Raw genomic sequence first — 12328 nt, 5'->3', positions numbered from 1 at the left:
TTAAATCTTGAAAACATTACGCTAAAGAAGCTAGACACAAAAGGCTGAATACTGAATGATTCCATTTACATGAAATGTCCAGAATAGGCAAATCCATACAATAGGGAGCAGATTAGAGATCGTCAGGGGATGAGGGAAGGAGGGAATGGGGAGTGATTGTTAATGGTATGATATGTCTTTGTAGAGTCATGAAAACATTCTGGAATTAGATAGTGATGATGGTTGCACAACTTTGTGAACATACCAAAAAGCACTGAATTGTACACTTTAAAAGGGTGAATTTTATGGCACATGTATTTATCTCAATTTAAAATTAACAGCAGTAAGGGTGAGATACTTTCATATATTTTCATGCTGGTAAGAATGTTCACTAGTAGAACTTCTTGAAAGAGAGGTCTGGAAAATGGTATAAAATTTCACTTGATAAATCAAATTATAAGAATTTACCCTCCATAAATAATGTCACAACTTTAGCTCTAAAGATTATCTTCAATGCTGTTTATAATACCAAATTATTGGGAATATCCTGAAGGCACAACAGAGATTTTGTTAAACCATTTATGGTACATCCATTCAGTTTAATACGTCACCTATTAAAATTATGTTTACGATATATTGTGAACCAGAAAAAGGAGGATACAAAATACAATAGGCAGTATGATCCTATTTTTGTTTTTTTAAACTACATATGTATGTATTCATGCCTCCATGTTATAGAAATAATAGAACTAGGCAGCCCAACACTATAGCCACTAGCCAATATGGATATTTAAATTTAAATTAATAAGAATTAACCAAAATTAAGAATTCAGTTCCTCAGTTACACTAGCCACATCAAGTGCTCAGTAAACACAGGAAGACAGTGGCTACTGTACTGGACAGCACAGAACATTCCCATTGCAAAAGTTCTACTGAAATGAGCTGATATAGAAGAACACACACTAAGAGGGCTTATCGGTGCTTTTAATTTTCTTCTCTTTATGTTTATTTTCTATTTTTTCTGCAATAAATATAAAAGAATATTGTTATTTTTATTTTTTAAAGATTCAAAGTAAACTGAAACAGGGGAGAAGGGATCTGGAAAAACACTCACTGGGTGCAGGCATTGCCCAGCACAAATGCAGGGAGTCCCTCTGATCTGGGCAGCAAAGGGGCTGGTCCTCCCCTGCTGAGACAACACCTCTGCACCCACAGGGCGGGGGCAGCTTCGCAGACTGTTTTGTGATGGATGCATTACCAGAGTGATAGAACACTTATTTCTGCTCATTTTGTCCAGATACGGAGTTGCTTTCTGGGGAAGAGGATGTGCAACCTCCTCACGTGGTCACAGCCTGAAGTCCTTCCTCCTAATAGAGATTCTGAACAATAATCACTTTGGAACTGCAAGAGGCTTGAGGAAGAGGTACTCTCAAACTTTAGGCAATTAGCTCATACTTTCTGGAGGACAACATGGAAATATATATCTAAAGCCTTAAAAATATTACAGCCCTTTAAGCAACTGTGTCACTTCTTGAAACTCTATTCTAAGGAAATAATTGCGGATGTGCTCAGAGATTTAGCTACAAGAATGTACATGACAGAGTTGTTTATAGGGGCAGAAGGCTGAGTTCAAGCTAAAAGTACAAGATACGGCCTCATGGTGGAATATTATACTAGCCATTAAAAAATAATGCTGTGCAGGAATATTTAATGACATGGAAAATGTTTATAAAGGTTAAGGTTTTTTTTTTAAGTTTTAATACAGTGTGACAAGTACCATTTCATTTTTAAAGAAAAAATATATACACACATATGCTTAGAAGAAGTGAAAATGATTAAAACATAAACAGTGTCACCTACTATGTGACAGGAAAATATCTGATGCAGGAGGTAACCTATCGTTTTCCACCTTTTCTATAATGAACATGTATCACTGTGGTAAAAAGAAAAAAATACAAGTTACTGTTTCTTAAAAAAATGAAATCATATTAAGACAGGAAATCTCTGTCCTTAGAACTAGAAACAAAATTATCATGATGGTTGAGGATTTTTACAGTTGGCTCCAGGCTTCCTGGCTGCAAAGGCACAAAGAAATAAAGACTTATACAGGTTTCCACTGTTTGATTTATCAGTTCTTCCCAGAAGATCAACTACCATCCTGGCACTAGATTCTAAGAGAAATGTATGATGTACTTTTCTCAGTAACACTAATACCTACCCTGTAGAGCAAGACATCGGGGGATTACTCATAGCCCTTATCTTTGTTCTAACTACTCTTGTAGTTGCTTAAGAGCTGTGGTCCCCATATCTCACTGAGGAACAAATACCACACACACAGTGCCTGGTATTTTTTTCATAATGTACTTCCATCCCTATTTTCCTACCATAGCAAAACAGCCCCCAGATGAATGGGATGTTTTCAGTAAGGCACCAACGATACAATATCTGATTTTTATGCAATATTTTGATGGTGTCACTGTTTCACAAGAATACTCAGAAGACTGTCTCACAGATGCAGTGGATCTTGAGGAGTGGTAGATGTGACATACTTTGAGAATGTACGTTTCTTAATAATACATCTTTTAAGAGCCCTCTAAGAAGACAAAGTAGAAAAAATTAGGTCAATGGCTATGAATGGTTGCTCTAAAAGTTGATGGAAGCCACAAAGAGGCAGAGCTAAACTAACAGCCCTGAGGTGGCCCCTGGCAAGCTGAACCCTCACCATGACAAGAAGTCACTTCCAAACTAAATCTATCAGAGTCCCTGAAGACTCAGACACTGGGGACAGGGGTGAGGAAAACTGAGCCTATTACCTTCGGTTAATGTCTATCCTTCCTACAGAAACAATTTAAATTAGATTTCCCTCTGTATTTTACCTACAGTTTCTCTCAGATCCAAGCCACTCCTAGAGAGAGCAAAGATTTTGTAGAACTTGGGAGACTATTAAAATAGCATTCTTCTCCTTCCAAATCCTCTCCACCCCTAAATACCTTCCATTCCATATGTCTGATGCTTACCTTCAAGGCCAAAATCAAGTCTTTCCTGACAAGCTGTGTGATCTTTGTTTCATCTGTGACCTCTAAGAACACATTCCCACTACACAACTCACTGACACTCATCCTGCGTGCATGTGTCCCCAACCAGGCTGTAGGCTGTGAAATACTGGGCATCTCACCCAGCACCGGCCAACAGTGCCTTGTATATGAGTACCAAGGTGACAAGTTCATCTAAATTCCCAGGTTGTCCACTGCCCCCTTGGTAAGTTATAGGTAAGGTTGGTAGCACAACTGTTAGCAAAGCAACGGTGCTAAAAGTCCAAAGTTGCTTGACTGGGAACACGTTTTCTAAGGTTAGTTTAATAAATTAAATTTTTTGTGCTGATCACAATGGAGAAAAAGAAGGAAATATTCTTCTTGACATCTAAGGAGTTCAGTCTCTTGGAAATTGAAGCTGCATATGTAGCTAATTAGAATAACATGTTATTAATACAAAAACTGTGAGAGGACACATAAAAACTGCAAAGAAAAGCCATCAACAATGTTCCTCAAGAGATGGCTTCAATTTACATCCCACTGAATTTGGGCCACAGGACTAGAAATGATGTCCAGAAAAAGACGAGACCTTCCTCTACTCTGAATTGATCTACCACTTGCAGAGCCCTGGCCTGTGAACTAGGCTGTTCATTTGCAGAAGACTCCACACACTGAAGCCCAGCTAGTGCTTGACTCTGGCCAGGGCAGTGAGGAACCTGAACCATAGCCAAAGGAACGAGCATTACACCAGGCACAAGAAAACCCTGAGGAGCCAGGAGAGCTGTCGTGACAGCTTTGAAAGCTTGTCTAGGGGAAGGTGGGCTGGATAAGCATTTTTCATACCACAAAAAGCAACCCATAGGTAGTCATGAAATCAATCTAGAGGTAGGAGACTTACAATAAGTGCTGTTTCATAAAATGCTTGTCATGCAAATGAGTGTGTGTGTGTGTATGTGCACAGGCATGTGCACTGGGTCATACAAATAGATTTTTTTCAAAACAGTTTGCAAGGCTGTGAATTAGACAAATTATTTGGTAGCTTATAAAAGGACAAATTTCAATTCAATAGAAGGAAAATACTTCAAACAAGTGAAACTGTCTCACAATGGGGTTTATTATTGTGAATGGCAGACAGCTTCTAGCCCCTGAAAGACTCCAAGCAGCATCAAAGCCATAGATTGTCAAGGAGGATATTCACGTTAGTGGAAAGTTAAATAGGAAGAACTCCAAGTTTCCTCCCCATTCTATGAGACTGTCGGTCTAGATCACAGGCACTTAACTGCCACTGAAAGGACATTTAGGAGGGAAACAACTCCACAAAGTCACAGAGGTGAATGTACACAGCCTGAAATTTCATTTGGTCGTTTATACTGCAACAGCACTCTGTGCAAGGAAAAGTTATAAGTGATACTTAGACTAAGGGTTCTCAACCTAGGGATACAACAGAATCATCTGGGGAGCTTGTAAAAGATACCCATGCCTGGATCCCAACATGTATCAATTAAAACACTGGGGCCCAAGACTTGTATTTTATTTCTGTTTCCCAGGTAAGAATTGCAAACCCCTGATTTATATGTATAAAATGTAAAAATGACATTTTATAAAGCATAGAGGGAAGGAAAATAGCTCCAGGATTTTACATGAAGATAATAAAAAGAAAGAGCCGGAAAACATCAAATCATGGCTTTTGAATTCTGCTCAGGGTGTAGAGAGCTGAAAAGAACATCACTCCCATGCTTACAAATAAAAATTCTGATCAACTACAAGTTCATATCTTTCTTGAATCCATTAGACAGCTGAGGTCTCAGTGGAACAAACTAGCCCAGAATCTGAGGAGAACCAGGCACCTGCAGGAAGAAACAAGACATGAGCACTTGTTTACCTGAAGCAGATGCACCTGGACAGTGGATAACAAGCATCAAGTAACAAATAACAATGGAACACAGATGGGAGAGTTGAAAGAGCATGGAGACCGACCACTCTGAGGCACAGTGCAGAAGGAAGACCTAAGGCTGACACTGAAACAATGAGAAAAGCCCTTCAGCAAACCAGCCCCAACTCTAAACTCAAGGTGTCACTAGAGGAATCTGAAGTCTGTGGTGCCCTGAGGATAGGCTCACCAACAACACACCTCAAATCCAGTCAACTCCTGACCAGAATGATCAATTCCCCACACTAAAGGGCTAGCAGAAATAGAAAGGCATTCCATTTCCAGGAATAAAAACTATTTATCTCAGTCTCTAATGTCCTACACAAGATGTCCATGTCTTGACAAAACATTACAGAGTATACAAAAAGCAAGAACAAACAACACTGCCAAAAGACACAGCCATTAACAGAACCAGACTCAGATATGACACATATGGGGAAGCTATCAGACACAGAATTTAAAATAACTGTAATTAATGGTAAAAGACCCTAATAGAAAGGGTGGGCAACATGAAAGATCAAATGCATATTTTTAAACGATAGAAATTATAAGAAAGAATCAAATGGAAATGCTGGAAAGGCTAAACACAGTAACAGAAATGAAGAATGCTCTCAACAGGCATTCTTCAGTAGATGTGACACATCCAAGGAAAGAATCAGTGAACTTGAAAATAGGTCAACAGAAGTCCCCAACTAAAATAAGGAGAAACAAAACGAAGAATGAAGCAAAACCAAAGTGTCCAATAGCTGTGGAATAATACCAAAAGTCCTAACCTAGGTGTAGTTGAAATTTCAGAAGGAGAAAAGAAAGAGAATAGGGCAAAAGAAATATTTGAAGAAATAACTGCTGAGAATTTTCTAAACTTAATGATACCAAACCACAGAACCAAAAACTCAAAAACGCTACAGAGGATAAAAACTAAGCATGTGCAGGCATGTGCACATGTGTGCATGCACACGCACACACACGCACGCGCGCGCACACACACACACACAGGCATATCAGAGACTGCAAATCAAAGACAAAAAGAAAATCTCGGGGGGCTGTGGCCCGGCTGCAGGAAGCGGAGGCTGCCTGGGCATCAGTGCTGCGCACTCAGCTGCAATGAGCTCAGCACCAGGGCTCCGTGGGGTTTGCGGTGCAGGTTAACATGACAGAAACAGATGCCGTCCCTAGGAGAAGGGTAAAAATGCAACCAAAACGCAAAAAAAGATTTGTGCAGTGTATGGAGAAGGTGCTGTGACTGATCAAACGTGTCAAAAGTGGTTTGCAAAGCTTCACGCTGGAGACTGCTCACTGAATGATACTCCATGGTCAGGTAGACCAGTTGAAGTTGACAGCGATCAAATCAAGACATTAATTGAGGACAATCAACGTTATACCACGCAGGAGATAGCCGACATACTCAAAATATCCAAATCAAGCACTGAATATCATCTACACCAATTTGGTTATGTTAATCACTTTGATGTTTGGGTTCCACATAAGTGAAAAAAACCCTTCTTGACCATATTTGCACATGTGATTCTTTACGTAATGAAAACATTCCATTTTTAAAACAAATTGCGATGGGTGATGAAAAGTGGATACTGTACAATAATGTGGAACGGAAGAGATTGTGGGGCAAGCAAAAGGAACCACCAGTAACCACACCAAAGGCCAGTCTTCATCCAAAGAAGGTGATGTTGTGTATATGGTGGGATTGGAAGGGAGTCCTCTATTATGAGCTCCTTCTGGAAAATGAAATGATTCATTCCAACAAGTACTGCTCCCAATTAGACCAACTGAAAGCAGCACTCAACGAAAAGTGTCCGGAATTAGTTAACAGAAAACGTATAATCTTGCATCAGGATAATGCAAGACTGCATGTTTCTTTGATGACCAGGCAAAAACTTACAGCTTGTCTGGGAAGTTCTGATTCGTCCGCCGTATTCACCAGACATTGCACCTTCGGATTTCCATTTATTTCGGTCTTTACAAAATTCTTTTAATGGAAAAAATTTCAATTTCCTGGAAGACTGTAAAAGGCACCTGGAACAGTTCTCTGCTCAAAAAGATAAAAAGTTTTGGGAAGATGGAATTGAAGTAGCCTGAGAAATGGCAGAAGGTAATGGAACAAAACGGTGAATATGTTGTTCAATAAAGTTATTGGGGGCTTCCCTGGTGGCGCAGTGGTTGGGAATCTGCCTGCCAGTGCAGGGGACACGGGTTCGAGCCCTGGTCTGGGAAGATCCCACATGCCGCGGAGCGACTGGGCCCATGAGCCACAACTACTGAGCCTGCGCGTCTGGAGCCTGTGCTCCACAACAAGAGAGGCCGCGATAGTGAGAGGCCCGTGCACCGCGATGAAGAGTGGCCCCCGCTCGCCGCAACTAGAGAAAGCCCTAGCACAGAAACGAAGACCCAACATAGCAATCAATCAATCAATAAATAAAATAAATAAATCTTTAAAAAATAAAAAATAAAAAAATAAAGTTATTGGTGAAAATGGAAAATGTGTCTTTTTACTTAAATACAAAAGGAACTTTTTGGCCAAACCAATATTTCACGACTTTCCTTGCCAGTATGGCCGGGAGGCTTTCCTGGGGCACACCAGTGGTCTGTCTGCCCGGCAGAGGAGGAGGATGCAGCAGACCTCTATCTACTCTATATGTTGACCTTGGGCTTGGAGGAGCTCATTATTTAATATGACTTAAGTGATTGTTTTTTAAACTTTTCATAAACAGAGAAGTGTTCGATATGGCAGAAACGTACAAAAGGGACCCTAAGAGGAGAGGAATTGCTTTAATCTTCAATCATGAGAGCATCTTCTGCACTTAACCCTGCCAGACAGGCGGGGCACCAGCACCGACACAGACAATCTTAAGTGCAGGTTTTCAGATCTAGGACTGGAAGTGAAATGCTTTGATGATCTTAAAGCAGAAGAACTACCGCTCAAAATTCATAAGGCGTCAACCGCTAGCCACGCAGATGCCAATTGCTTTTTGTGTGTTTTCCTGAGTCATGGTGAAGGCAACCACATCTATGCATATGATGCCAAAATTGAAATTCAGACACTGACTGGCTTGTTCAAAGGAGACAAGTGTCAGAGCCTGGTTGGAAAACCCAAGATATTTATCATTCCGGCATGTCGGGGAAACCAGCATGATGTGCCAGTCGTGCCTTTGGATGTAGTGGATCATCAGAGAGACAAGCTGGATGTCAACCTAACCCAGATGGATGCAGCCTCAGTTTATACACTTCCTGCTGGAGCAGACTTCCTCATGTGTTACTCTGTGGCAGAAGGTTATTTTCATCGGGAAACTGTGAATGGCTCGTGGTACATTCAAGATTTGTGCGAGATGCTGGGAAAATTCGGCTCCTCCTTAGAGTTCACAGAACTCCTCACGCTGGTGAACAGGCAAGTTTCTCAGTGCCGAGTGGATATCTGCAGAGAACCAAGTGCAATTGGAAAGAAGCAGGTGCCCTGCTTTGCCTCAATGCTAACTAAAAAGCTGCATTTCTTTCCAAAATCTAAATGATAGGTGCTATTTTGTTTTATGTATCTGTATTTTTATATAAAGAAGTATCACTAAATACTTAAATTGAAGCAATTTAAATGGTACAGCAATTTTAAATGTTTAAATGAGAGAACTTTAAAAAAATAGTTCATATTGGACATGGTGAAGGGGTTTTATATATGTATGAAATCCTCAGGAAATTCCTATAAATAAAAATCCTCAAGCATTTGTAATACTTGACATTTGTAGTAAACTGCAAGGTTACTCAAAATATCTGACTGATTTAACTAGTATTTTGTGACATTTTATAAAACTTTATAATGTTTTTTAAAGTTTTTGAAAGCTAAAAAAAAAAAAGAAAGTCTCAAACCCAGCGGGAAAAAATGAAACATTACATACAAAGGAATGAAGATAAGGCAGAAGGCATGCAAGTAAGACAATGAAGCAACATCTTCAAAGTACTGAAAGAAATAAACTGTCAACACAGAATTCTATACTTAGTGAAAATATCTTTCAAAAATGAAGGAGAAATAACTGCAATAGGCAAACAAAAACTGAAAGAATTCATTACCAAAAGACCTACACTACAAGAAATACTAAATGAGGTTTTATAGTCAGAAGGAATATGATGCCAGACAGAAATTTGGATCTACCCAAAGAAACGAAAAGTGTTAGAAATGGAACAAATGAATGTCAAATACAATTCTTCTTTTTCTGATATTTAATTGCTATAAAAGGTAACAATGTTTAAAGAAAATCAGCAAACTATGGCCTGCAAACCAAATGCAGCCTGCAGTCTGTTTTTGCATGACCTGTGAGCTAAGGATGGTTTTTGTATTTTTAAAGTGTTGTTTCAGAAAAAAAAGAATATGCAGCAGAGACCATATGTGGCCTCAGAGCAAAATATTTACTTTCTGGGCCTTTACAAAAAAAAGGCTTGCTGACCCACCCCACCCCTCCCCCCCCCCCGCCCCCACCTAAAACAAAAACAGTAACAATATTTTGTTTACAGCATATGTAGAAGAAAAATGATAACAATAACACAAAGGATGGAAGAGAAGGGTTGGAAATGTACTGTTGAAAGTTCCTTAGACTACACATGAAACAGTGTAATATTACTTGAAAGTAGACTGATTAATTAAAGATATATAGATATAAATAAACACTCACTCTAGGGGAATCACTAAAAATGTTAAAGAAGCATAAATAAGAAGTGGAGCTAAAAGGGAATCAAGAAATGCTCAGGTAATAGGGAAAAATGGAACAGAGAGAAAATAACTACCAAGATGGTAGGTTTTTAATTAAGCCATATTAACACCACAGTAAATGTGAATGGTCTAATACACCAGTTAAAAGACAGATATTGTTAGATTGATTTAAAAAGTAAGACCCAACTATCTGAGGTCTACAAGGAATGTTCCTTAAATATACAGACACAGACAGGTTAAAATGAAAAGAATAGGAAAAGATATGGCTGCAAACACTAAGCAAAAGAAAGCTGGAGTAGCTATATTATTAACACCCAAAGTAGACCCCAGAACAAGGAATATTAACCAGGATAAAGAGGAATATTATATAATGAGAACAGGATCAATTTTCCAAGAGGACATAACAATCCTAAATGTGTATGCACTGTGGAATTAAAGAAACCTCTGCTAAAATTGGAGTTGGGATGGCCTGTAGGGGGAGCTCTCAGGGCCCACCATGCACCATCTATTACTCCAAACAGGGAGGTATTGCTGCTTCTTCTCTCTGCTGGAAGGCAGCCCAGCCAATCAGACACTGTAGCAGCCCAACCAATGAGAAGCCTCCATACACTGGACTCCCAGTTTCCTGCAACAGGACTCTTTGGGTATTACAGCTCCTTCCAAGTTTCGCTTTTCCCTATAAAAGCAAGTTCCCCTTCCTTGTTTGTGGATTTGCCTATGGTATACCATAGTTCACATATCCTGAATTGCAATTCCTTTGGCTATTCCAGAATAAACTTGCTTTCACTGGTAAAACAACTAGCTATTATATTATTAAAGTTGCACTTAAGAACAGATGGTCAAAATACATGAATCAAAAAGTGACAGAACAGAAACAAGAAATTTTAAAACTGCCAATTGTAGTTGGAGATTCTATTGTAACATGCCTCTCTGTTATTGATAAAACAAGTAGATAGATAATCAATAAGGACACAGGAGACCTGAACAAACCTATCAGGCAATGTGACCTAATACTTCCAGAACATTCTACCCAACAATAGCAGAATACACATTCTTTTCAAGTGCACATTGAACATTCACCAAGATAAACCATATTCTGGGCCATAAAACAAATGTGAACAAATTTAAAGGAATAAAAATCATGCAAATTATATTATGGGATGGTGCTTCCCTGATGGCGCAGTGGTTAAGAATCTGCCTGCCAATGCAAGGGACATGGGTTCAAGCCCTGGCCCGGGAAGAACCCACATGCCGCCGAGCAACTAAGCCAGTGCACCACAACTACTAAGCCTGACCTCTAGAGCCCTCAAGCCACAACTACTGAGCCCACATGCGACAACTACTGAAGCCTGTGCACCTAGAGCCAGTGCTCCGCAACAAGAGAAGCCACGACAATGAGAAGCCTGTGCACCGCAACGAAGAGTAGCCCCCGCTCACCGCAACTAGAGAAACCCCGCATACAGCAACGAAGATCCAACACAGCCAAAAATAAATAAATAAATAAATTTTTAAAAAAATATTATGGGACAATAAGAGAATTAAACTAGAAATCGATAACAAGAAGACTTCTGGAAAATTCCCAAGTATTTGAAAAGTAAATGACATATTTTGAAATAACACATGGGTCAAGAGGAAGTCTCAAGGGAAATTTTAAATATTTTAATTTTAAATAAATAAAAATGAATATGCACATATCAAAATTGTTGAATGCAGGCTAAAGCGGTGGTTCAGGGTAAATGTATAGCACTAAATGCTTATATTAAAACAGAAGAAAAATCTCAGATCAGTAATATAAGCTTACCCCTTAAGAAAATAGGAGCATATTAAACCCAAAGCAAGGTGAAGGAAATAAAAAGGGCATAAATGAATAAAATTGAAAACAGAAAAACAGACAAAATTAATGAAACCAAAATCTGGATCTTTGAAAGATCAATAAAGTTGATGAACTTCTAGACAGACTAAGAAAATGATTGAAGACACAAATTACCAATATCAGGAATGAAAGGGGGAACATCACTACAGACCCCAAAGACATTAAATGAATAATAGGAGAATACCACAAACAATTCTACATCCATAAATTTGACAACTTAGGTGAAGAAGACCAATTCCTTGAAAGATATAAACAATCAAAACTTATCAAGAAAAACTGGATAACCTGAATTGTCCTGTATCTTTTAAAGAAGTTAAATTTGTAGTTTAAAAACTTTCCATCAAAGAAAACTCTAGGCCTAGATGGTTTCACTAATGAACTCTACCAAATATTGAAGGAGGAAAAACTAGCAATCTTACACAGTCTCTTCCAAAAATACATTACAACCAAGTAGGGTTTATCCCAGGAATACAAAGCTGGTTCAACATTTGAAAATCAATCAATGTCATTCACCATAGTAAATATGAATAAATCACATGATCCTGTCAATAAATGGAGAAAAAGCATACAACAAAATTCAAAATCCATTCATAATAAAAACTCTCAGTAAACTAGGGATACAAGTGAAATTCCTTAACCTCATGGGGCACCTATAAATAACTCTCAGCTAACATACTTCACAGTGAAAGATTATTTCTCCCCTATTATAAGAAACAAGGCAAGGATGTTCTCTCTCATTACTCCTTTTAAACATTGTACTATAATACTTAGCCAGTAGGATAAGGCAAGAAAAAGAAATAAAAGGC

At 38.8% G+C, this 12328-nt stretch overlaps 1 pseudogene; it reads left to right on the top strand.

The window, feature by feature from the left end:
- Positions 1–6091: 6091 nt before the first annotated feature.
- LOC137764929 (caspase-6-like) lies at positions 6092–8462 on the top strand (annotated as a pseudogene).
- Positions 8463–12328: the final 3866 nt, after the last annotated feature.

The sequence above is a fragment of the Eschrichtius robustus genome, chromosome 5 (assembly GCF_028021215.1).
Source record: "Eschrichtius robustus isolate mEscRob2 chromosome 5, mEscRob2.pri, whole genome shotgun sequence".
Lineage (NCBI taxonomy): Eukaryota > Metazoa > Chordata > Mammalia > Artiodactyla > Eschrichtiidae > Eschrichtius > Eschrichtius robustus.
The sequence above is the reverse complement of the archived record's forward strand: the minus strand, read 5'-3'. Positions and strand labels throughout refer to the sequence as shown.